The 26,530-nt window shown below is 41.1% G+C and overlaps 1 pseudogene; it reads right to left on the reverse strand.

Annotated features, from left to right (window-relative positions):
- Positions 1-15,540: 15,540 nt before the first annotated feature.
- On the reverse strand, positions 15,541-23,407 carry LOC147418527 (uncharacterized; annotated as a pseudogene).
- Between the last annotated feature and the right edge of the window lie 3,123 nt (positions 23,408-26,530).

Consider the following 26,530-nt stretch of genomic DNA (forward strand, 5'->3'; position numbering starts at 1 on the left):
CTGTTGCTAACAAGCATAGATGAGCCTTGACCTTCAAAGAAAATGATTGCTTATTGCTTTACTTTCCAAAAGCATGCCTAAGCCACACTATAGTCAAGGGAACACAAGGACATCCAACGGGTCACCAAAAATATTATGCTAAGCTAGTGAAAGGATATTATGGATCATTTTAAATTGTTAAGGCTATCAATGAAACAAATTACAAGTTAAGGTAACCAAGAACCTAGCCCATTCAGAATGCTTTTCGTGTGCGCTTCTTGAAACCTTATAAGAGCGAGCCACCCAAAGAACCAGTAATTGAAGAACCACCTGAGTTTGAGGGTCAAGAAGAAATTTTATAGCCAGAGAGCATCCTACGACATGAAAACAAGCTTTTAAGAACTGGTAAGACTATTTGAGGATATCTTGTCAAATTTAGGAATCATCCTTTTGAAGATGCAAGGTGGATGCAAGACATCCAGCTAAAGGATAATGTACACCTTGTAAATACTTACAATGACTATTGTCAAAGGGAAGAATCAAGTATGAACAAGTATATAAAGATATTTTAATGTTGTTTTAACTCTAAGATTTCTTTTAAATGTCCATAAGTTTTAAGTATGTGTATACTATGAATCAAGCTTGTGGCAGCTTAGTCTCTCAAGCATCTAGTACACCTTGCCAATCTACTGCAAAAGACGATTAGGGCTAAGTAAAAGCATGCTTGTGATAACTAAGCCTTCCAAGCACCAAGTTGAGTTAGTCACCACTTTGGAAGAATCTCGATGGGTAAAAAGGGATCCTCTACCCAAAGCAATATGACTAGCTATGACTTTATTTTCCCTACCCCATAGTCAAGGACGACTACGATTTCAAGGGAGAGATAATGTCATGAATATTAAAACTAATGTCATGAATATTAATTTCTAAATGATTAAGTGTTGATGGATCAACCCAATCAAGGCTTGGGACCAAAATGGGAAAAGTCCTTTAAAGAGAAAGGGTAATTGCTATTTAGTTAAGTTAGTCATATATATAAATCAAAGAAGGATAAATCTATCCCAAGCAGCCTTGATTAAAGGTACATGACAAAAGAGATAACCTAGAGCAATTATAGGAGTTTAAAATAGAAAGTAGTTTGCTAAATTCAAGTCATTTGAATAACTTTTTAGACTCCAAGTATGAAGTCTGGAAAGCTTTAAGGTAAAATTATGACTTGCCACAAATTGCCTGAATTTAGCAGGTTTTGGGAGCATCTTCGTGCCACCGCACAAAGCATTGTGCTATAGTTTGCAAAGGAGGTGAAGTTTTAAATCCCAAAGGATGAGTTTTATGTTTACCTAAGTTTATCCTTATTTATAAGGTCCTAAACTAGTAGGTACGTTATAGCCTCGAGCTAGCTTCATAAGCCTCAAAGGTCTTGCACCCAAGCTAATTAGTTAGAGGATAAGTTTATGGTTTTTAACAAATGAAAGGAAAGGTTAGATCAGCCCTTCCTCATTTAGTAAGTTGACTCTAGTCCTTCTCTACTAAGCTTGGCTAGGCTACATATCCAAGTTAGTATACTTGCTTTGTGTGGGCTCCACAAGTGTGTATGGTGGTCTTTTGGGTCTGTGTGTGCTTGTAAATTCTCAAGGGAGAACTTATCTTTGAGTTGTGTAGTCGTGGGAGTTAGTTTGATATGATTAATTTGTGTCTTAAGCGCACATTTCTATAGAGGTTTCCCTTGATTTTGTTTTCCCAACTGTGTTGTTTGTCAAGACACATAAGCAGAGATAGGAAGAAAGAAAGAGACAGTACACCATGTGTACCTCCAAGATTGAAGTGCCACACATGTACACAAGGGAGATGTCGAGAAGAGAGAATAAGTGAGAGAAGGAGCATTGGGTGCAATATCATCCCCATGCAAGGACGAGCATTTTCCTTTTGCACGTATCTATTTATCAATCAATGTTTATCTATTGATTGATATTTATTTATAGATATCAATCAATGTTTAGAATGATTACAACCATCCACGTGGACATAAAATAGATTTTGTACATATCTATTTTCACGTATTTACTCATTTTTCTTTTGCATGTGTTTAATTATGGATATCAATCAATGCTCATAATGCTTACAACCACCCACTTGGCCATAAATTAACTATTTCTCGTAAAGAGTCTTAACCAATAAAATATCCATAGGCTATCTTTGAATTGCATAAACCATAAAACACATGTGCTTGCCACCTGTAAACAATGAATATGCATTATCATTAATACCATCATAGTTGCAGAGTGTATGTTCAAGAGATGTTCAGGGTGGTGGAGCATCCACGAGAAGTGTGTGGACAGTCATACCAACCATGTGGATAAACAAGCCTCTACATATAGTGAGGTGATGAGATGTATTCTCATCATTTTCTATGTAGGTAAAAAGCCATGCTCAAATCTCTGTCATGGTGATGAGCATACATTGGCAATATGATTTTGATATTTGGCTAACACATTAGGAGAAATATGAACCTTGCATGGGCCTTGTAAGGAATCCTAACTTTTAGGGATTAAGGCTAATGTTGTGTGGGGTTTAGGGGGCAAGGGCATTGAAGAAGGTAGTTTTGAGTAGGTTTTTCTAGCCTTTTTTTAAGACAAATGTAGGATGTGGACCTAAAGGGTTACTTTCTCTCTCTAGATTTTTTTAAAGTGAAGGAAGCATAGGGGTGTGTCCACATCAGCAAAAACGTGGGTCACAAAGAGACAAAATTTGACTTTTAAAAAAAATATCATTTTTACTTGTTTCTAACTTAAAACTCCCTCCCAAATATATACATATCCAAAAATCATTTTTTGACCCATTTTTTAACCCACAAGCTTAGAAAGTCCATTTTTTCAAAACTCTTTTCTCCCAAAAATGTAATAAACATTTTGTTCTCTCCTCCCTCCTCCCTCCTCTCTCTCTCTCCCTCTCCTCTCCCTCTCCTCTCCCTCCCTGCCCCTACCTTTCTCCTCCTCCCCAATCTCTCCCTCCCCCCCCTCCCTCCTTCTCTCCTCCCATCTTCCTCAACCTCTCTACCCTTCCCTCTCTATCTTTTCATCATTTGATTCCTCATGCAACAGCTTCCATGGTGCTCACGGACATCACAAATGGTTTGCTTCCACCACCACGTACTCCGCACACCAAAAGCATACATATTCGCTTACCCACGGCATTTGCACCGAAGACCACTAGTGAAGGTGATCAAAAGTCATCACAGGAACGTCGCACCGCTTGTGAGACCAATGTTGACATTTGGGTGGATGGCCATTTGTACCCTTACGATCCTATAAGCCGCTTCCATCCACCATTTAATAGCCTTTCCACATTTCTTCAATTTCTTGGGAGGGGAGAAGCAGGTTTGTTAGGCTATTGCAAGCGGTTGTGTATGGGTGCAGGTGCTTCTTTGCATATGTAGATGCACGAATGTCAAGCTCTTCACCTCAAGACGACGGCATTACAAGAGAGTGTTGCCTCTTCGGAGAGGGTAATTAAAACTCTTGAACAACAAATGCAAGAAAAAGAGTCCCACATCCAGAAGCTTACCAACACCATCACATACTTGAAAGAAACACCCCTTGGTGCAAGGGAACGCAAACGCACGTATTCATCCATTGAAACTCTTGCACATTCGGGAGGAGCACGCAAATGACGAGTTACAGCCACAAGGTGATTTGGTCTTTACTTGCATGATGCATTCTTAGTTCACACTTTTTCCTAACATTTATGTTTATTTGTTTCTAGAAACTTCATCCAGGAGGCATGTGGTGGAACAAGCCAAGATGATCGAGTCAACCTTCTCACTAGTTGTTTCAATACCCAAGACGTGATTTCTATCTTACAATCACCTGGAGGTAAGCACATTAAGGATGCAGTCACCAAGGACCTTATGCGTAAATTAAAAAATGTGGTTAGTGATGATGACGTTCAACAAGCTTGTGATGAGGCCGGAATCAGCACCAAAGCCTATTAGGCTATTTTCCGACTCCTAAAGGATGCCCTCAAAGAACATGGCATTGTGGAAAACCTATTTCCCGTTCCTCACAAGGTCAAGCTCGCAAAGAAGGCCACAAACGAAGATGTGTTCTCCCGCATTGGGACATACCTACACATTGAGGACACAATGCCAACTTTCCTTTATGCTTCGTGCGCAACAAAGACAAGGGGAAAAGTTAAGAAACAATCCATAAGACCTTCGGAGAAGGGCTTTCCTTACACAATGTGGAACAATATTTTCGTGGATCTTAGAAGGCTTCAAGAAGCCATGCTTAGATTTTACGAGTTACCTAAAGAAGGTGACACACTTTACTTTTTTCTTTGGTATTATTCTTATTATAACTCTGAAGTTTAAGGTCTTAGCACTATTTATTTTGTAGTGCTTGGCACAAAAGTCGCTTTTGTGCTGAAACTCGATGAGTGTCAAATAGTGAAAGACAGAAGGTTAGAGAGGCTAAGTGTCACTTTAATGAACGAGGCCCTTCTGCAAACCAAGCGAAGGGATTCAATCGAGCCATCTCCCACCCCATCTTTTAGCGTGCAATCAGAGAAAGACATTTGGTGGTTGGGTGATATTGAGGTGCCCAAAGAGACCAATGGAGTACTTTCATGGATTTTTGAGAGAACTCCATGGATCACAGAAGTAATACACTCCCAAATTGCAGGTCAGAATTTGGAGATTGAGGATTTTGGTAGTTATGATGTGGAGTGGCACTTAGGTGGGGATTTGAAGACCATAAAGTGTTTGCTTGGTTGCAAACAAGGGGCTTCTTCTCTCATGCCTTGTCCATTTTTCACTTGAGGGTACAAACCTAATGGAAACAAATCACATAAGAGCACTGCAAAGGCCGGTTCCATGCTTCCATGGTAAGGCCACGGAGAACAAGGGTTAGATTGTCGTGATGTCGGAGATGAAGGTAGAGAATGGGAAGCGTCTATTCTGAGATATCCTATGCTCAATGCCCCAGACCGTGATCAAAAGGACCACGCTTGGAATCCAATATTTCGATTTCCTCTATCGAATGTACATTTTTGTACATTACACACATTCATGTGCATTTTTGATAGGCTATTGAAGCTCTACATTGACTATGCTTTCACAATGAAACCGTTGGAAAAGTCTCAGGAAGCGATCAAAAGAGTGGAGGTACTCTTGAATTCCATTGGCTGTCACGGTGGAAATGTGTCTATCGTTGTTGCAAAAAACACAGGGGAGGCCCATGAAATTGCTCAACAAGTGTCAATGAGTGGACAAAAAGCTAGACACTTTTTGAAGAAAGTTTATCAAGGAAAGCCAAGTCGATATGATTCTAAAAATAGCTCCAACTAGTAGCCAGGTAACCTTTGGGAGCTTTGGAAGGAGTTATGAAAAGCTACTACTGACAATGATTCAAATGGCGAGCTTGCAAACAAGCGCAAGCAAGTTTGGGCACATTTTGATAAAATGGTCAAGCTTATGGGCCTTAACAGCACAACAGAAGAACAACGCCAATCATTTCAAGAAGCCTTGGCGGATTTTACCAAGGTCTTCACCTTTTCTTGGGGTGAAAATAACATCACACATTACATGGTAAGTCATTTTACATGGTGTATTCATTACAAGGGATTGTTTTTATTTAATAATGTGGATCGTTTACTCATGTGAACAACATATCTTGTTTACGCATGGTGCATTTTTTATGCACAAGTATGGATCGCTTGAAATTTTTAGCACTCAAGGCATGGAGAAGTCCCATTATTGAGCAAGGGGAGTGTACTTCAAAAATACTCGACATGGTGGTGGAATGGTGCAATCCAATTATTTGGAGGAGATGTTCAATTGGTTTTTTCGCACAACATTTGCTCGTAAGCTCACAATGGAGCGTGAGCGACAATCCAAGATTGCTATTGAAGTGCAGAAATGGAGTCGTCAAGAGCATAGCAACAAGTGGCAAATGTCGCAAGGTCCCACCAAGCATGCTGCATGGCGGCGATGCAGAGTGCGACAAGGATCAAAGTGGATACTGCGCGAGTCACTAAATGTAGACGCAAGGTCCAACTCTTAGCGACATGTTTATTTAAAAAATAATACTTTAAAAAAAAAAAAAATAGTGTGAACAGGGCCCTTTTTAAATGGGCCCTTATAAATATTGCATGCTCTCATAAACCACTCATTTCTTAAGAACAGGTGAGCTCTTACCAACGAAATGGCGCGCACCAAACAAACCGCGAAAGAGCATCCACCTGCCAACAAAAACACCCTCCAAGGATGTGAGAAGCCGTCATGGCTTAAAGGCACAAGAAAACGGCCACGAACGCCTGGCCGTTCCAGGAACTCATCTGGTAGTGGGCATGGTGGTAGGGCACGAGAGTCATCGAGGACTGTTGAATCTCCACCTCCTCAACATATAACACCTAGAAGGAGAATGAAGCAACATGCCCAGCGCTGGAGAGAAGAAGAGGGCCAGCAAACAACAGAGTCCGATAGGGAGCAGCCGTCGCGCCACCAATCACAAGCAGGACCATCCAGGACTCGGGTGGTCCATACAGACACTGAATCAGAGAGTGAGCCACCATGGCTGCGAGAAAAAATACCGTGCACACACCGGGTGGCTGTTGGGGGGAAGACATTGCCTGGAGGCCAGGGAGCTCTCCCCACACGACAAGATCGGCAACCAAGGGAAGAGGAAGAATCAGAAGAGGCTGCAGAACCAGCCCCTAAGCATGTAAACAGGCGTAAGTCTAAGTTTTTCAAGAAGCCTAAACGCCGCCCGCCAGCAAATGTGCAAGTGCCCCCAAGACAACTGCAACGGCGCCGAAAAATAGCAAGGGCATTTGCAGAAATCCGCCACTACTAGAAGACGATGGAGTTTTTGATTCGACGCGCCCCCTTTGCTCGCACTGTGAAGGAGGTGCTTCAAAGCTATGGAAATCAGTATAGAATGCAAGCAATAGCGCTAGAGGCTATTCAAGAAGCTGCAGAGGCCCACATCATTTCGGTGTTGGAAGATACCAACCTATGCGCCATACATGCAAAGCGAGTGACAATACAGCCAAAAGATATGCAGCTTGCACGTCGATCGATTGCGACGAGACTTCGAGCATTAGCTGAAGTTACCCCTCTTTTTGTATTGCACACCCTTATCTTTGTAATGATTTGACTTTCCAATGACAATATGATCAATAGTTGTGTCTACTGTGTCTATTATCTTTGTAATGAAATGACTTTGTAATTTCAAGTTCTGTATGTAATTGCAGTCAATTTCAGTAAATTTGTGCTTTTTAAGTACGCTTGAGGGTAGATAAACCTATAAGGTGTATCTAAATGAATGATACAAAACCAATCCATTGCAATAAATTTGTGCTTTGTAGGTATCCAAGGGGGTAGATTAGCCTACTAGGGGCAAAAAAAAGCCTGGCCACAAGGGCACGCAAATGGCCCATCCAAAACTGATGGATGGGCCATTTGCGCGCCCTTGTGGCCAGGCTTTTTTCCCCCCCTTGTAGGCTTATCTACCCCCTAGGATACCTACAAAGCACAAATTTACTAAAACCTATTGGTTTTGCATCATTATTTTACATGGATCCTTGTGGACACCCTTTTTTGGCCATTTCAAGCTTTGAATTTCCTATAGGATATAAAAATAAATAACATATTGTGAAACCAAGTGTCTATGCAACAGTAATTTGGTTTTTTCAAATGTCCAATGTAATTGGACTTTTTGGTGCAGGGGTGTACTAGGTATAGCTGAAGCAGGTGATAGTGTGCTGGAAACTTCATCTCATAATTGATTTCACCTTTTCTAGTGTCCTTGAGTGTGAACATATGCTGGAATTGCCATAAAAAGGGTGCATCTAAATGAGTGATGCAAAACCAATCCATTGCAATCAATTTGTGCTTTGTAGGTATCCTAAGGGGTAGATTAGCCTAATAGGGGCAAAAAAAAGCCTGGCCATAAGGGCGCGCAAATGGCCCATCCAAAACTGATGGATGGGCCATTTGCGCGCCCTTGTGGCCAGGCTTTTTTTTGGCCCTTATAGGCTTATCTACTCCCAAGGGTACTTAAAAAGCACAAATTTACTGAAATTGACTGCAATTACATACAGAACTTGAAATTACAAAGTCACCAATAAAAAAAAATTCATATCACCAATTGAAACAATTTTGAAGATTGACAAATCACATTCAAAAGAATTTGCAATATAGAGAGACAATTTCAAATATTTTTTATTCCTTCCAAAACGGTGATTTTACATCATGTATCTGAGGAGTTCATAATTTTTTTGATCATTTCCTGGTGCCTATTTTGTGCGTAAGGCAACTCCCCAGTCAAGAGGGACTGCGCTATGGCCTTTGGGTCAGTTGAGCCAATGGAAGCATGTATCCCTATCTGGGCAAGCACTTTACCACGAAAGCCAGTGCCAAACGCTATGCGTACAAGGGATATACGCACTAGGAACACTTGATGCGCAATTTGAGCAATGGTGCTCAAACACAAAAACTTGCTCAAAGCTTTTAACGACCAAGTCATAAAATGGGCTTGGGGAGTAAATTCATTATGGATAATGGCCACATCGCCAGGGGGGAGTTGTCCTAGGTAATGTGCAAGGGAAGCTTGAGGTCCAAAGCCCGTCCGCTTGCCACCTGTCCTTGCAGCAAAATCATCAACCTCCACAACATCCTGTCATAAACCGATGAAGGTTGAGAAAAAAGACAATGAAGGATAAAATAGTAATATGAAAATTAGGATACAGTTTACCTCCTGCTCCTTGTTGTCCTCCTCCCTGTTGCCCTTTGCATCCAAGTCAATGCTCCCATGAACCACAGATACGAGCTTTGGATCATCAGATGGGAGGTTGCATAATGGCATAGGCATCCTAGCAGCCTCAACCTTGGCTTGCGTGGCTTGGAAATCTTCATCGGCCACGTGCAACTGCTCTGCTGCCAGGACCTCCGCACATACAACTGCAATAGTGTCAGCAACAGAGTCCCCATATGGCAAGATCTTGCTTTCTAGGGCATCTGGCGTATTGTCTAAGGGACATTTTTTGCTGTTGCATAGCACGCTCAAGCATTCATCCATGCGCAGGCCAAATGATTTCTCCAAATCATGCAGCAACACATACTCCTCCCCATCCACTAACATTGAGGAGAAGCGGCTTATTTCTACCTCTGGGATAGCCACATCCGTCAGTGGTAGTGGCACTGGAGTGTCACTAGGGCCAGCCGCAACTATGGATTTCTCAACCACTTCCTCAAGACCCCTAGGGTACCTGAGCCGGTGTGCTTTTCCTTCTGCTGCAGGGTTCACGGGTATAACCTGCTGCTCCTTGGTGTCCTTGATAAAGGACCCAACTTGAAGGTGTGGTAAGCGGAGCTCCTCCAGATCAGGTTCCTCGCTCACCAAGAAGATAAATGTTGCGAGCCGAGAAAGGTACTCCACCCCCAACTTGCGCTTCTTGAGCGCTGACACCCCAGGGGCTTGCTCGTCCAAGTAATGGCCTGCATCGGTTTCAATTTCTTGGAATCGTTTCAACCGCTTGGAGAATGGGCGATCATCTTTGTGTATATAGCGCAAAAGATCGCAAGGCACCCAGATCCCTGCATGTGGGGGGATAGATACAGAATATTTTATGATGTGCTTCTCCATGAACGGGAAAATCTCCTCAAATGCATCCATGTGAAGGGCAACTGTGGCGTCAAGGTCAGGGAGACGAGTAAAAAAGGTGTGGAGGTCCAACTTCCCTTTGTATTTGGTGTCCTCGAGGAAGAGGATGAAGCGTGACAAAGGGGTGGATGTGGGTGCAGATGCAAAGGCTGTGGCAGCATCCATGTCTAGCCTGGGGTGTAGATAGAGAGCAGAGGAGCTCAAGAGTTGCAAAAGTGAAAATAGTGAATGAGTTAGGTGGCCCCCCTTTTATAATGGACCCTTTTTTTAAGACATTAAAAAAAAAGGCACTTTCACCAAAAAATGATTTCTCATCCCAATGCAAAAAATTATATTCAAAGGCATGATTTGCTGAAGCAAATCATGTTGATTACAGTGGGGATCAATATGAAAATTGCAAGAGTTACAAAGTTATAAGATGGATAGCATAGTTACATCTATCCCCCAGTCCTCCTCGACCTTCAATTTGTCTTCCATTCTCTTCCCAATCTGCAGACATTCATTACACTAAGCATCCAATGATCGACAAACCATGATGTATTGAAAATGTGGTGGAAGGATTCTCACCTTGTGACCTTGTAAACGAAATTGTGCTTGTTGAAGGGCCTCAAAACCCATAATAACCAAATGTTCTCGAACATTACTGAGAGTCCAATGCTTGTTCACTTGGACTGCCTCCAAAGCATCGTTGGGCATCTTCACTGCAATGTCAAAGCTTGCAATAGCGCCGTCAACACTCTGTAAGGGAGTCCACACTCCAAGCTTGCACATCCAACGATCATAGTGAAATCGTATATACAAGGAGGTGCGGGATTTCAAATAGCGCATTCCAATACCTGAAGCTCCAACCTTACAACGGTACCGGTCCCCGTTGTGCATGCCCTCCACAAAACCCCAGTCCTCTTCTAAAAGCCTTCCTAATTCCTCGTAATACGCATCTTTACATACAAGCATTGTGGTAGTCTCCACAAATCCAAACTCTTTAAAAATGTGCACAAAACAATGAATAGGCAAACACCAACTCAAGCCCACAGACCTAGAAGCTTTAGAGTATTTCAAAGAGTTTTGGACATCCATTATCATCTTTTGCTTGAAAGATGCTACCGACCACAAATCTGGGACTGGCCACTCCATACTTAATAAGGAAGTTACTTTGATGGGTTCAAGCGTTCCAAACGATTGTGTAGAAGTAGGGAAAATATAGGAGTGAGAATAGAAGAAAATCCTTCTTTGAACCAGTTTGGTTGGGCAAAGATGTGGGAACATTATTGATCCAATATCCGCATGTATAGCATTGAATGTGCCGGAGAGACTATGTAGTGGCTGCTCCTCCACCAACGTGGATGGAAATATGACTATAAATGCATGACAAATGTTAAGTATGAATCCATAATAACATTACACTGTGATTTCACACCTAGCTTTGTATTCTCAAAACATGTACTTACAATGTGTTGGAAATCGAGGTGGTTGTTGCAAGTGCATGGTTGACATTGAGAAAACATGTTGCACAATGGCTACGGTCCCCTTGTCTTTGCGGTTCTTGAAGCCAAGGAGCTTTCCTTTCCAATGAAGATCCAAGTTTGCACGATTCCGCACACGATGAGGGCCAATAGAAGATGGTTGCATGTATACCCAAGCACCTTCGGTGAACTCTTGTGTCACCCACTCATCATCTACACCTCTAGTGTTGTGGCATGCAACTGCTATGACCTCATCCTTTGGCCGCCTTTGCGAAGTAGAGTTGGCCATGGTTGAGCAAAGAAAACTAGGAGGAGGAGAAGGACCTTGCTTGTTGCTACAATGTAAGTGGGATAAAGTGATATGAGAAGGTGGTTAACCCTTGTGGCAATGGGAGGAGAAGGTGGATAACCCTTGCTTGGTGTGGCAATGGGAGGAGAAGGTGGATAACCCTTGCTTGGTGTGGCAATGGAAGGTGGTAGGGGAGGAGAGAGGAGCTTCCTTGCTGCAGCAATGGAGATGGTGTAGAGAGAGAGAGTGTGTTGGAGTAGAGGATGAGTGTGATGGTTGCAACCAAGGAGGGGTTGGAAAAGGGGTTCTAGAGAGAGAAAATCACTTTTTGCCTAATAACTACTTTTGGGGGAGCTCTGGATAGCAAAAAAAGATTTTTCAAATGTTTTAAAAAAATTTTGAATTTTAGGGTTTTTGGATGCACGTTTTGACTTTTTGAGATAAAAAAATGCTTTTTTGACCATAAAATAGTTTTAGGGGGGTTTTCAGAAGATGAAATTTGAGTTTTGAAAATTTTGAAAAATTTTAAAATTTTGGGATTTTTTCAAAACCGGATAAAAAAGGAGGGAAGTTGGAGGTTCCATATGGCCCCCCCCCCCCCCCCCCCCCCCCCCCCCCCCCCTTCTCACTAGGTAAGAGCCCATTTAAGAAGTGTAAGACTACTTTGTCCCCCTACATTTTTGAGGGCATAGAGTGTGTCCACCACCCTCTTCTCATTGGCTGGCCTCTAATTAACCTTAATCCCAAAGGGCCCCTAGAGGGTTCATATTTTTCCTAATGATTAGTATTAGGCCTTTGATAGGGAGGGCCTACAGTTGTGGATGAGTCAAACATCTCATTCCACCACTTGGTCTTGATATTAATGATGTTTCAGCAAGAGTTATGCATTGAGAGATACCCCTCCCTAGGGAAATATGCAAGAATTATACAGTTTACACTTCCCCATCAATATGATACTTTCAATTTACAACAAAGTGTGGAAGTAATAACATAGAGGAGGAGTTCTTAGCGCTTGACCTAGCATGTAGCATAGCCATGAGCTAGACTGCATTCAAAGGTACCTAGCAATAGTGCTACCCCTTAATGTGTATGAATGAAATCGTACTCAAGACCCTAGTGGAGGGTGGATATATGTGTACACCGCATTGCAAGAGTAGAGTAGAGAGAGAGAGAGAGAGAGAGAGAGAGAGAGAGAGAGAGCATGAATTCATGCTATCAATTATTGGATATACCATAACTTTAAAACCATAAATGACTAAGTAAAATCATTGAACCTTGTGTGGATCAACCGATCCACCCACATTTGCTCCTACTACAGACAGAACACTAGCAACTTACCTAAGCCAGATATAAGTTGGGTCCACTTTGATTCCCTCCATAAAATTGAGCTCTAAAAGGATTCCAAATACCAGTAGGTGTTAGGATATCAACACCAACCATACTAGTTTAGGTGCCACACCTCTTTGGTGCCACACGGGTGTTTGTGGACCAAGCCAAGGTAAGATCCTCGATGGGTTGGCTATGTAGGTCATTCATCCCCCGATGCGCTAACCATGTAAATGAGCCTAACAACAACAACAAAAAGAAAAAATCTAGGCTCCACACCCCCAAACTAGCAAAGCCTTCGGTCATCGACCCTTTTTTCTAAAACTAAGTGATGTAAGCGCCCTAAACATATATAAATGAGCCTAACAACAACAACAAAAAGAAAAAATCTAGGCTCCACACCCCCAAACTAGCAAAGCCTTCGGTCATCGACCCTTTTTTCTAAAACTAAGTGATGTGAGCGCCCTAAACATATATCAAAATTGTCATGAGAAACATGGCACATGAGTCCAAGAATATCATAACATCTTGCATATGCACAAACAATCCTTTCCAAGGTAATTAGCTGTACAGAGTCTCTACCCTTGCATGCCTGGTATAATCCATCAAATATGCTTCTTCATAATCCAATCTAAAGCCATAAACCATAATCCAAACCCTCATCACATGAGCAAACACCCCATCCTATTTTGGGTGATGCGCAGCCATCTTGCAAAACCAATCCAAAACATAACATGGCTGCAAAAAATTTGATAGCACATCCATAGCCCAAAAAAAAAATCCAAGAGGCACACTGGCCTCCATAATAAAAAATCAGAACTATAATCCTAGGATCTTCATCCCTTGACCATAAACCATATGCATCACTGAAACCAACTCCCACACATAGTCGGAGCTTTGACTATATTTGCTACAATCAACAGAGCCAGCACGCATGGCCCTCAAAGATAGGATTTTTATGCATACAAAAGGCCCGAACAATGACTAAACATAATCTCAAATTACCAATTTAGAAGCATCTAATCATATGCAAATGATGTACCATAACTGCTTATCACCCCTTGCACATAGAGCTAGTTTTGACCCAAAAGGACGGAAACCAGTATACACATGCATATGAGATATCCATATCTATCCTTCAAGGTTTTATGCATCATATATCATCATAACAAAACTTAACCACGATGTAAAATATCCCCATCACTTTGATCAATCATATGCCATAAATTCACATGTAGTTTGTTTGGGGGTCCACACAGGTCAACAATTATCACATCTCCGAGAGAGATGAAACCCAGACAAAATGTCAATCCTGGGAAGCAAATGTATTGACTAGGGTATGGAGGCATGCCAAGAGGTTTTCAAGCTCTTGTCTAAACACAACATACTCCACTATGACACTCAATGTGCACTCTATCTACTGAAATCTCTAATCCTCTTCTTTGGACCTTTCACCTATCCACTTGAAAATCCATGAGCAAATCAATCTCGACTGACTCCAAACTTCATGGGAAACATAATGGGACTATATAGAACTTAACTTGGTCATTAAACCTGCACTATGACTCCAACAAAAAATGTGATTCTCTTCTGACAGCCTCATGCATGTCATCTTTTCAGCACCCGATGAGGAATCCCAAACCTCGAGCAAGAAATTCCTAAACCAAGCAAGATAGGGCAAGGTATATTATAAAAAAACTCAAATCAAACAAATTTTTTAGATGATTTCAAGGACAACAATAGAATGAAAGACAAGATCCCACCTCTTTTAAATGATAAGCCCACCATAAATTTTTGTGTTGAGAGACATCCTTGAATATGGGCTTGGTAGAATGTTTCCTTTTTGGGCTAGAACTATTGGAGCCGTTACAATCGCATTAATCACTGGAGACTACATTCCTCTCCTTGGACCAATACTGATGATTGTTGGGACTCTATTGACACCATGATTCCGATGGATATCAGTCTCCTATTCCTACCTCTTTCCATGTAGAACCTCATAGGGGTTGCTAGCAATTTGAGTGTTTGATCGTTGGGAGTTATGAAACCATGATTTGCATGGAATCAATCCCTACTCCTACCTCTTTCCATGTAGAACTTCGTATGGCTGTTAGAAGTTTGGGTGCTTATACATTAGGCACCAAGTATGACACAATATTGCATGTAATAGCATGGCTTAAATATGTTCCAGTTCCATTGCTTTCATAAAAAGGGGGATGAAAAAATATTACTTGGTCCTGGTGACTGTGAGACAAAGGAGATGAGGGAGATGGTGGGGATGGGGGTTTATTGGCAGTGCTTTGATAGAAGAGTCACAAAGGTTGATAGATTTTGAGAGTTATAGTGAGGATAAATTTGCACTCCCGCAAGTTTACGCATGCTTACTACCTCCCCCCTTCTTCAAATCTCTCTTGGATGGAGTTTTTTGCATGATCCCAAGCAACAAACAAGCAGTGCTAAAAAGAAAACCTTATCCCATCAAAAATTAAGATTCAAATTTGAAGGTGGAAAAACTTTCAAAGTTTCAAGAAATTTAAAGTAAAAACCTTCATATACAATCAATGTAAATTTTTTGTGTGCAGATTTTGAGCACTGCTCGAGTCTGCCGACCTGTGCGTCATGTCATTGGACGTAGATTCCTCACATAAATCTCGATACCCTGTACAAGGAGCTGTTGAACACACCCCTCAAAGCCTTGTAGCATGACTGTCATTGTACCCTTCGTTGGATTTCTAGTGCTCATTAGTAGTCTCTGCCTCATGAACTTTACTAGCGTTGCCAACACAATTGACTGGTAGTACTCCTTCGCTAGTCGTGTATCCTATGGGCCGATTGGTATGATGTAGCTCTTTGTGACAGGGCTATAATACATGCCAACAAATTCAATAGTTTTGATACAAATGAGCTGGGGAAAAACTTTATGAGTCCCTGCTATTGCAGGGTTGCACATGATGAAGGACCTTATACGGCGCCAGGCCTGTATATCAAGGTCTTGTATTAATTGCAAACATAGAAGGCTGTGCGTTGATGCATTCAATTTGCAATGAATCTTAAATTTTTTGTACCAAAGCTGCTCGTCAATTGGCGGAAACCTAAAGCTACTTTGCCAACAGGTCCCGGTAGCTGGGGCGCCTGCATGTTTTGTGGGTCATGGGCAATGAACATTCATATCTTCCACTTCACGAGGAAGCCAAAAAAAATTGGCAATTGGAAGGGGTGTGAGGCAACAGAGAGTGCACACGATTATATGGTCAATATTTCCTACCACGAAAAGATGCCACAGCTTGCAAACGAGGCGGCACTACAAAACTTCCGGCAAACAAAGAAGCTTGAAGATGCACTGCAACAAATCGACAAGTATGCAATTATCAGGAGCCCTTTCCACTGAGATTGCAGTAGCGGCCCCCGCAGCTGAAGCAGGAAGGGAGGTCCGATCGGTGGAGGTGACCTCTATACTCTGATATCATCACCCACCACCATCCAGCCTCCCATGCAAATACTCTCTAAAGCCATCCGGGCTAGCGCAAATGGTTACAGAGAGATTGGCCTTGATTATTATTGTGCTCTCTCTCTCTCTGTATATATATATATATATATATATAAAATATATATATATATATATATATATATATATATATATATATATATAATATATATTCTCCTTCTCTTTTGCTTCTCTATCATACGCTTGCTGCTTAAAACAAACTACGTATCGATCTTGATATTACGATCAAACCTATCAAGGAAGCCAAGTTTATACTAAGGTATTTAGAAGGATTTGCAACCAAAAAAGGACCCAATTAAGTGAAGTTCCCATGAAATTACAATCGATATGTTTTATGTTTAATTTAAAAATTTTCACTACAATCTGCGCTATGGAAACAATGGTGCTCTCCCTCTCTCTCTCTCTCTCTAGAAAATATTAGCATACAAGTTTGATAATTTCGACCAGTTTTCTTTGTAGATTGGTTAAAAGAGTATCTATATTGGGCATCTATTAAGGAGGAAATTGTATTTATTGTAAGAAAATAAGTCTTTCATGATTACTCGTGCCTGTCGACCCATTGTGTCGTGTGGGTAGGATGTCCTTGCAGTGTGGATAGGGTACCCTTGTATGAAGACCACACAAAAGGGACCATCGATGTATGTAATGTGCATATACATTCAATGCGAGTGAGAGGGGAGGGGATGTAAAAATTGTCAAGTATAAAGGACAATCAAGAACCAAAGTACTTGGCAATGGGGCACTACAAATGTCACCACATTAAAAACTAGAAATATTGAAACCAAAAAAACGCTTTGTTTGTGGATGATGCAACCTATAACCTTTGCTTTCAACACTATAACCAACAAAAATACATTTGATAGCATTATCATCCAATTTTTAGTGTTGTGTTTGTGGTATCAAAGCATATGGCAAACATCCAAAAAACATGCATATGCTCAATAGAAGGCTTTCTATCATGCCATGCTTCATATGGAGTAATAGACTACAAAGATTTTGTAGGACACTTGTCTAGTAGGCACACATGATGGCCTCAAGACCAAAAGAATGCGGAAAAGCTTGACTTTTTACCATAGATCATGTTGGGTTCAAGCCCTTGTTCAGTTATTTTGATGTTAGCCCGTGGAAAATGCCCCAAAGGCATGCAATTAGAAGATCCAGTTTGCATGGCCAAATCCTTTTATATGTAAGGTTTTTACACAAACAATCAATATAACATTAGTTTTTATCTTACAGTGTCGACTCTCTCTCTCTCTCTCTCTCTCTCTCTCTCTCTCTCTCTCTCTCTCTCTCTCTCTCTCTCTCTCTCTCTCTCGTTTCTCTACAAGCCCAGCTCCTCGCCATGGCTCTCCTTCGCCATCATCCACCCTAGCTCCAACCCTAACATCTAGTATCAGAGCCCAAGTGGGCCACCAAAGCAAGGAGAAGCTCTTGGCACTTGCAAGGCAAGGTGATCCTACATCTTGAAACACTGCCAGAGCCTAGGCAACAGCACAGGCGCAGGCAAGCACTTCTGCGTGCATCTCAAGAGGCGCCGTTGAAGTGTTGCAGGCATCAAATTGCAGGTGGACGAACAAGTCATTGCATATTAAAATGCAATTGAGATCCCCAGGAAGCACTACTAAACCCGACTGCATAAAGAAACGCTATGTCTGTAGTTCCTACAAGGCTCTATCTATAGTTCTATTGCATATCAAAAGGACTTCGAGTTGTACTGCTAACGCCTTCCAATTCGCACTCTACAGTCACCTGCAAAGCACCCTTTGCCATTGATGCCACTGCTCATTCGACTGCTACAAAACTCGCCATTTTTGACTTTTTTAATTTGTCATCTTATTTGGTCATTAGGCCTCTAATCAAGAGGGCTTTCACACCTATAAAGGTTGCAACAAAAGTAAAGCCAGGTAAGGTGGACAACACATCGAAAACTTGAGGTTGCAAGCCCAGGTTGTAGGCATGGCAGGCATAGCCTTCTTTAGCAAAGCTATCAGATTGCTACATAGGTGGTTCTACATGATTACGACCTACATCAACTTGTGTTATCTTGCAGTTGATAGCATCCCCTTGCCCTTTGGAGCATTTTCTATCACAGAACACAACCTTGGTCCTCTTTCTACAACTTTGTATCAATCAAGCAACCCAGATACTTGTTCTCCAAAATTCTCAACCATAGAGATGCAAGATTTGGGGTGTGATGTCGACATTAGGTGCAACAGTTTTGGGGTCAAGCTCGATGCAACCAATCTTTATGGGTACCTACTTGATCAGTGCACGAAAGATAGCATCAATGCCAAGAAAGCTTATTCAACGGTTTGCTCAAAGCACTTGATACAACAACTTATACACAATCCAAAATTGTTTTTGTTAAGTGTCATAGACTTATGGTTTGTCTTTTGTTCAATAAAATTGCCTTCTTTTAGTCAAAGCCTCTCTTTTTTTAGTCATGCCATGATAAAAAATTTGTACGGGTTATAGACACTATCACAATTAAAAGTGGTAAGACCTCCCAAAAATATTTGTTCTCAACCCATTTTTGTTGCACTTCTCATGTTACTGGGTACACCCTAAACCCAAGGTTTGGCAGTGAACCAAAAACTCCAATCATTGGTAGCTAATTTTTTGACCTACACCCTATCTGTTCAAGGGGGTTTACTATCATAGCACTAGGTTATGGATACACCAAAAATCCTTGGTTGTGAGAGAACCTAAAACTCACGGTTGTCGAGTATACCACAAACTCAAGCTATCATGAGAGTGGTGTGTCCAGTTTGGGCTTGAGGGGGGATTTTTGGGTTCAAGCCCTCGTTCAGTTATTTTGGTGTTAGCCCGTGGGAAACACCCCAAAGGCATGCAATTAGAAGAGCCAGTTTTCATGGCCAAATCCTTTTATATGTAAGGGTTTTACACAAACAATCAATATAGCATGAGTATTTATCTTACAGTGTCGACTTTCTCTCTCTCTCTCTCTCTCTCTCTCTCTCTTGTTTCTTTGCATGCCCAGTGCCTCCAATGGTAGTCCTTCGCCATCATCCACCCTAGCTTCGATCCTAACACATCGTGCCATTTTTGTAAGTGACCCATTTTTCCTCTCAGCAACACCATTTTGCTGAGGCGTATAAGGCATTATACATTGGTATTTTATCCCACATCTAGCCAAAAATGCACTAAATTCATGAGACATATACTCCCCCTTGCCCCCCTAGATCCGAACGGAGGATGCCCATAGTACATTTTGAGACATTTTCAACCATAGTAAAAAATTATTTGAAGCACATAAATACTTCGAACTTCGCTTTAAGCCAAAATACCCATGCATGGAGTAGTCATCAATGAAAGTAATGAAGTAGAGGTAATTTCCCAAGGATGGAGTTTTCATGGGCCCACAAACATCACTATGCACAAGCTGCAACCTACATGTGGCCCCTATTGAACCATCCTTTGGAAACTTAGAACTCTGCATCTTACCCAAAAGAAAGCCTTCACAAATTGTTTGATAGGTGCTTCAAGCGGCGGCAAAGAAGAAACCATATCAGATTTTTGCAAACGCAGCAAACTGACATAATTCAGATGAACAAAATGTGCATGATAAAGTTTTGCATATGAAATAGCCTTTGAATCCAAAACTGCATTTGCAAAATTCTACCCACACTTGTCATACAAAGTGAGCTTATATAGCCCACTACATAAAATACCAGATGCAACAATTTCATCACCGAAACTAAGATCATGTACTGTACATTTGTCATCCACAAATTTGACTACAAGACCAAGTCTAGCAAGTAGACAAAATATTCTTCTTGATTTTGGGTACATAAAGTGCATCAACAAGTGTGAAAGAATTGTCATTTGCAGCAGTAAGCACAATCTTTCCAACTCCCTGAACCGGATAAGAGGCATTGTTGGCACAACTAACTAAATTTTGATAAGGGACATACTCAAGAGAGGTGAACAAATCACGATGTGAGGTAATGTGCTTTGTAGCACCACTATCAAAATACCACACATGTAAATCTGCAATAGCTGGCATGCGTGCATCATGGACATCAAGATTATAGGTACACTCTGCACTAAAAGCCCATTCTGCATCAACATCACAGTCTCCTTTCACAAAAGACTAAAAAATAGTTGCATTTGTAGTGGAACCAACATTTGCGATGGAACCACCCTCTTTCTTCTTTGCCTCTTTGGTCTTCAACTTAGGACACTAGTTGATCAAGTGATCGTTAGCTTTACAATAATGGCAATGCATCTTCTTTTTGCCCTTATCACCAAAATTTCCAGACAAATTGCTGCCAACAGAAGAATTAGGAACATGTGATTTTCCACTCGCAGAAGAACCATAAGAAGTGGTTGCATTGCTGTGATCACCCTCTCTTTGAGTAGCAATAAAAGACTCTTCAACTACATGCTGTCTAGTCCTCTTCTTTCTAGAAAGTAACTCTTGCAACAGCAATGTTCATAATGCATCAAACTTGACAACTTTAGGATTTCCTTCGGTCACGAGTCTCCAAATACTAGCAAAAGTCTGGTAAGAGTCTGGCAAGGCATCAAGATCAGTCTGCACAAGGGAACTGTAAGAAACAACTTCACCTGTAGAAATAAGTTGCTCATTGATATCCTTGACACCAGTAAAGAAAGTGTTCGTATCATCTTCCTCATGCATAATCTTCGACTCTAGCTCTTTACACAGCAATGCAATTTTTGCCTCATTGCGGCTTTCATAAAGACCAGCCAAAATATCCCAAGCCTATTTTGCTGATTTTGCTGAATGAATGTGAGGAGTAATGGTACGCTTCACAAAATGCAATCAACACATGAGCCTACGCATCCTTTACATCCCAACGAGCTTGTTCTTCCATAGGCAAAACAACTCTAACAGCAACAATCCTTGCAGCAAGACCTACAACATCCTCAACATCGCCTACATCCTCAGAATCAGGACGCATATTATCAATTCCCCTTACAATATTCCAGATTCCCTTTGACACAAGAACATGTTTCATCATGTAAGCCCACATAGGGTAATTGTCCCCATCCAATCTGTCCTTAGCAACAAACATCTTGAACACATATGTGTTGTTGTTAGCCATGGTAAATGATGCACTTGATGTGAAAACTATCCGAAAAGAGGAGAAACAAAGCGAGAACAATACGTGCTATATAGCACAAACCGTAGTGACTGTAAGGGAACTGTTATGCAGAAAACAGCACTGACAAAACTTCTGCACAAAATAACGAAATAGCCTGTGCAACACTGCCTATAGTGGAAACGGAGGCTGAAATGAGCCCGAATCAGAAATCTAAGCAGATTGAGCTCTACAAATTCTCTTGAAATTTTTGTCAACCTGTGAACGCTCACCAAAGCTCACAAAAATCGAAGAAAGTGAGCAGACATGTGCTGGAACTGCTGACGACTAACCCCGGGAGGAAGCAACCTGCTCTGATACCAATTGTTGGAATTAGGGTTGCAAGAAAACACACACAACTTGGACAAGACGAAGGAAGCTCAAGGCACACAAGAGAGAGTGTTTTACTTAGTGTGCAATGGGAATATCGATAGCCCTAGAATGATGGACGTATATACAATGCACGGGGGAAAAAACCTCCTAGTAAGGGAAAAACTACCCCGACGGTCCTAAGTGTGTTCACACACATCACTACCATACATATATGGTAACAAAAATTTGCATTAGTATTGTTCACCTTGATATTTTGGGATTTGAAGAAGAAATGTTTCATTGATATCCCCTTTTGGATGTGCTAGATCCCCCTATTTAGCTTCCTTTAATTTAATTCGGATGGTTTTAAAAATGGTGATTTGGTTGCAGTGCATCAATGGACAAAAAGTTATAAAACTTTACCTAATGATGAAACTGAGAACTTTGAGGACACATACATTATAAACATCTTAAATATCTGTAACATATTTATAGATAGATACGTCAAAATTTTGCTCGGATTAACTTTGCTAAAAAAAACTCGCTCGGTGTAAGGTAAGACTCCATTTGGATGTGTGCCTAATAGGTTCTCCTACTAGGCACATAGGTTCTCTTAAGTGCCAAGAATCGGGTGCAATTGATGGAGCCTCAAAATGATACTCGGAAAGAGAGAAATGTCACCTGGAAGGTTGTAGATGTAGTTACTTGGTTTTTGTGCGATGCTTGCAATGTAGATATCCGCACAGAGAGCTTGACAAGACAAACACAATGGTGCCCTCAAAATTTCGATGCGACAATCGTGCAATGTAGCGTGAGCAATTCAACAACACAATAGAAGAGAAGACACACAACATACAACGCAAAACCTTAACTTCTCATTCCTCTATTTTAATGATCGTACAAAAGCATTACAAGGTTGCCTTTTATACCCTAGCTCTTGGTTTCATGGTATAAAATCAAGATTTTCCGTATTCTCATCAATAATTACATTCTCGGCTTCACATTACATTCGGGTATAGATGTAGATTGTGGGAGAAGTCAACATAACTTGAGATTACAACTACAATTACATGAGAGATAGAATAAACAAAGAATCTCTGTTGGAATCTTCCACCATTCCTCCCCTCCAACGCTAAACTCTAAAACCTAAACCAAATACATTCATACTTGATTAACAGGAACGAGAGATAGCGGGTATACCAATATTCATTAATAGTAGTGGGTCAGAGGAGCTGCAGATCAACTAAATGGAGGAGACGAATCTCCCATTCCATGGCTCTTTTTCATCACTCTTCCTCTGTGCCTGCTATTCTTTCCTTCATCTCTGTTATGGCTTATTCTGTCAGTCCCTATGCTCTTTCTACCATTGTTTCGTGCACAATTCTTTCTTCTACTCTTTGTTGTTGAGATGTGCTACTTTTTGGAACATCTTGTGTTGCTTGTTGCTTTCCTTTATCCTGATCTTTACTTATTGTGGGATGAGTGTCTTGAGAGGATGACCCTTGTTGTTGAGTCTGTGGTGGTTCTTGTCTGGTATCTCCCTCTTTATTCATGTCATCTTGCTGACCTTGGTCATCATCTCTGTGTTCTCTTGTATCAGGGAAATCTTGTTGCTTGCACTCCAACTTTGCTCGTAGGGCGGCCACTTGTGCTTTCAAACCTTCTTTTTCCTTGTGGAGGGCATCATTATCTATTTGAAGTGCTTCTTCTCTCGCCAAGGAAGCGGTTGTGGCATCTTGTCTCATCCTCTAATGCACCCTAACTGCCCGTTCTAACTTACAAATTCTTGAACGGATGGTGCTGTTGTTTCTGCTAGCCTTGTTATCCATGTATTTGCGTTTATTTTCTTAACAATGGGACATTGAGCATAAGTTCCTCCTCTGCACTCACTAGCTTTATCTTTGCCATTGCTAGCTGGTTTTCTAGTGTATTTGCCTGGTTGTAAACTTTTGTAAAAATTGATTGCAAATCACTAATCACTTCTTGGTGGATGGCAACGGCTCTTTTGGTCATAACTATCTCTTCTTGAGCTTCAACTAACTTCTGTTTTTGTAGGAGCATCTGGTTTTTTAATTCGTGTGCTTCTTGTTAGGATATCTGAACCTCTATTACCAGCTCTTCTTGTTTGTTTCTGAGAGTATGGAGTTTTGCACATACTTATGTTAGCTCAATTTATAGGGTTAGGACAACATTCTAGTCTTGCACGTGCTCTTGAATAGCCATATTGTACAAATCTGTTGCCACACATTGCAAGTCCTGGTAGTAGGGGTCGACCATGCTCCATTGACGTGCTGAAGTGCTGGGGATTGGCATTGGTTTTTGTAGTTCTTCTGTTATTGCATGCGGATTTTGTGGCTTGAGGCACCTATCTTGATCTTTGATTTCACCTATGTGTCTTGAGCTTGTGAGGTCTTTGGTTGAGAGGTGCTCCCTTGTGTCGTTTTATTTATGTAATCTTCATAGAAACGTTGCATTGATCGAGATTTAAAAACTCTTTGTTGAGCTATTAGAGTATGATCTTTACTCCACTTTCTATGAATGCTTTGCAGCCTTTTGAGCCGCTTCCTCTACAAGCTTTGCTCACTCCATCTATGCCCACATTTCCTCTACATGTTCTGCAGTGGTAGGGATGGCTAATGGATTCTTGGTCCTAACTCGGCGTGGCACCTATTTCTCTCCAAAATCTCCTTCATCAATCTCTTTTCTTTTTGAACTCTTCGGCTAACCTATCCTCTCTTGCCTGCTTATGAGCTTTCTCTTTTTTTTCTCGGTTTTGGCATTGGCATGAGCTTCTTACCCTTTCACTCTTCTTGCTCATCTTCAAAGGAGTCCGATTCTTGTACTTCCCTTTTGGATTTTTTTCTAGCAGTAATGTGAGTTGACCCCAACTTACTCAGCTCCTCCTCACTCTCCTCCTCTTGGAGCTTGATCCATTCGTTTTGTGTTGGAGGTCTTGGAAGGTCCTGAGCGGATCCGATGGCCTGAAATGCTATTCTTGTCAATAATTGTAGAGCTGACAAATAAGTGATCTTGGAATGCTTCTTCTTCTTCTTTGTAAGCAGCTCGAGAAAATATTGGGCATGGTCTATGGTCATTGGTGTGTCTTTTGATAAAAGCCCAGGTGTAAGTTGCCACCAATGTGTGGTTGGGTGTTGTGTACCTCCCTGGCTGTTTATTGTCTATGTGAAAGAATTGCATGAACATGCAGGTTGGTAGCTCCGCTTTTGGCATTTCATATCTGCAAAGGTGGTTGTAGCTCCCTTCTGCACAAACACTTTTAATTCCCATCTCCTTCTTTCCCTTCATAATTGCTCTTTTTCAAACAGACCTAGGGCTTTAGCAATGAGCTGCGAGGAGATCTTAAATTAACTTGGACTTTATCATTGTCAAGGGTAGAGATTTCAATTGTTTTTTCCTTTGTGATGTTGGTGTATAACTCATGGGATCTGTGAATGTCGATTCCCCATGTGGGAATTTGGAAATAGTTAAGCAGGTATGTCTTTTCCAAAGTTTCTTCAATCGACAACTTCCTCGCCAGATTATAGGCTTCTCAAGGGATCATGGGGATTGTAACCATATTATTTTTTGTATCTTTGTGAACTGCTTCATAAACAATGGCTTCATCAAGCTCAAGTCTTTCTTTCTCTATGTAAGTGGATGCCTCCTTCAGCGAGTCTCTCAATAGAGTGAACGGTGAAATCTGCTCGAGCCACTTCTTGCGACTCCATCTCTTCTTACTGCCTTTAGCTTCTGACTTCATAGATCCTGTGGACAATTTTTGTAATGTAAACATTAGTCAAAGACTAAGTGATGTCTACTTATTTTTCATGTAGATGAATATCTGGCTAATGGGCCACTTTGTTCAAAACTCATGTACAAATGATGCAAAATCTCAAAAGTAAAAAAATAAAAATAAAAAATTTCATGCAAGCAAAGAAAAAATATTGTTTTTTGCTTAGACCTATGCCCTATGAGTTTTTTGAAGAGCTGTCTACATGGACTTAATGTTCACTTCCCCTATAGGCTCCACTTTTGATTTGGTGTGATTTGGATAAGGGGTCTAATCATAGTTGAGCTTTCAGTCATTTGCCCCAAGTGTCTGGCACCATGGTTGATGTAGATGTGCTTTTTTTCCATTTTGGCTTCATAGGGATGTTATATATGCTTCCATAAACATGCACCTGTGATTGATTCCCTTTTGAACTTGCTGATAATATTATACTGGAGAAAATTTCAATTTTCTCCACTTTTTTCGCATATACCTCTGTCAACCACCAGACTTTGTTGGTTTGCTTCTTACATTAATAAGAGATATCCCTTCACCTGCATTTTGAATTTGATCATATGGCCATGGGTTAGGTCAATTTCAATCACTTTGCTAAGTTAGCTTCACATTCCACTGTTGGTTGCAACCTAACTCTACCAGGGAGAAAATCATAATTCTTTCCCTTCTTCCTGCATTTGACCTTTGAACAAGGTGACACTCATGCAACACCTTCTACTTTATGTTGTAAGCTAGTTGATGGCGTTGTACTGTATTTGAAGTCACTTCCACTGGTTGGGGCTTAGTGTTAGGGCTTGTGCCTATGAAATTTGTGTCATATAACATCTAGAGACCTCTAAATTACAAGATCTCTCTTAAGAGTGGATTTTATTCCTAGTTGGACATGTGGACCAAGTGTGCAGCTCCAAAGACCAAGTGGTTCAAGGCAATGAGGAAAAAAACGTGATTGTTTCTCTACCTAACACAAAAATGAACTTTTTCAACTAAGCAGTGATTCATACACACTTATACACTTATTTCAAACATTTTCATGGTGGCTCATCATTGAACCCATTGCCTCGTAGTCCTCTAACTTTGACATTTG

This window comes from Adiantum capillus-veneris, chromosome 30, assembly GCF_014529385.1.
Source record: "Adiantum capillus-veneris isolate H3 chromosome 30, ASM1452938v2, whole genome shotgun sequence".
In the NCBI taxonomy this organism is placed as follows: Eukaryota; Viridiplantae; Streptophyta; class Polypodiopsida; order Polypodiales; family Pteridaceae; genus Adiantum; species Adiantum capillus-veneris.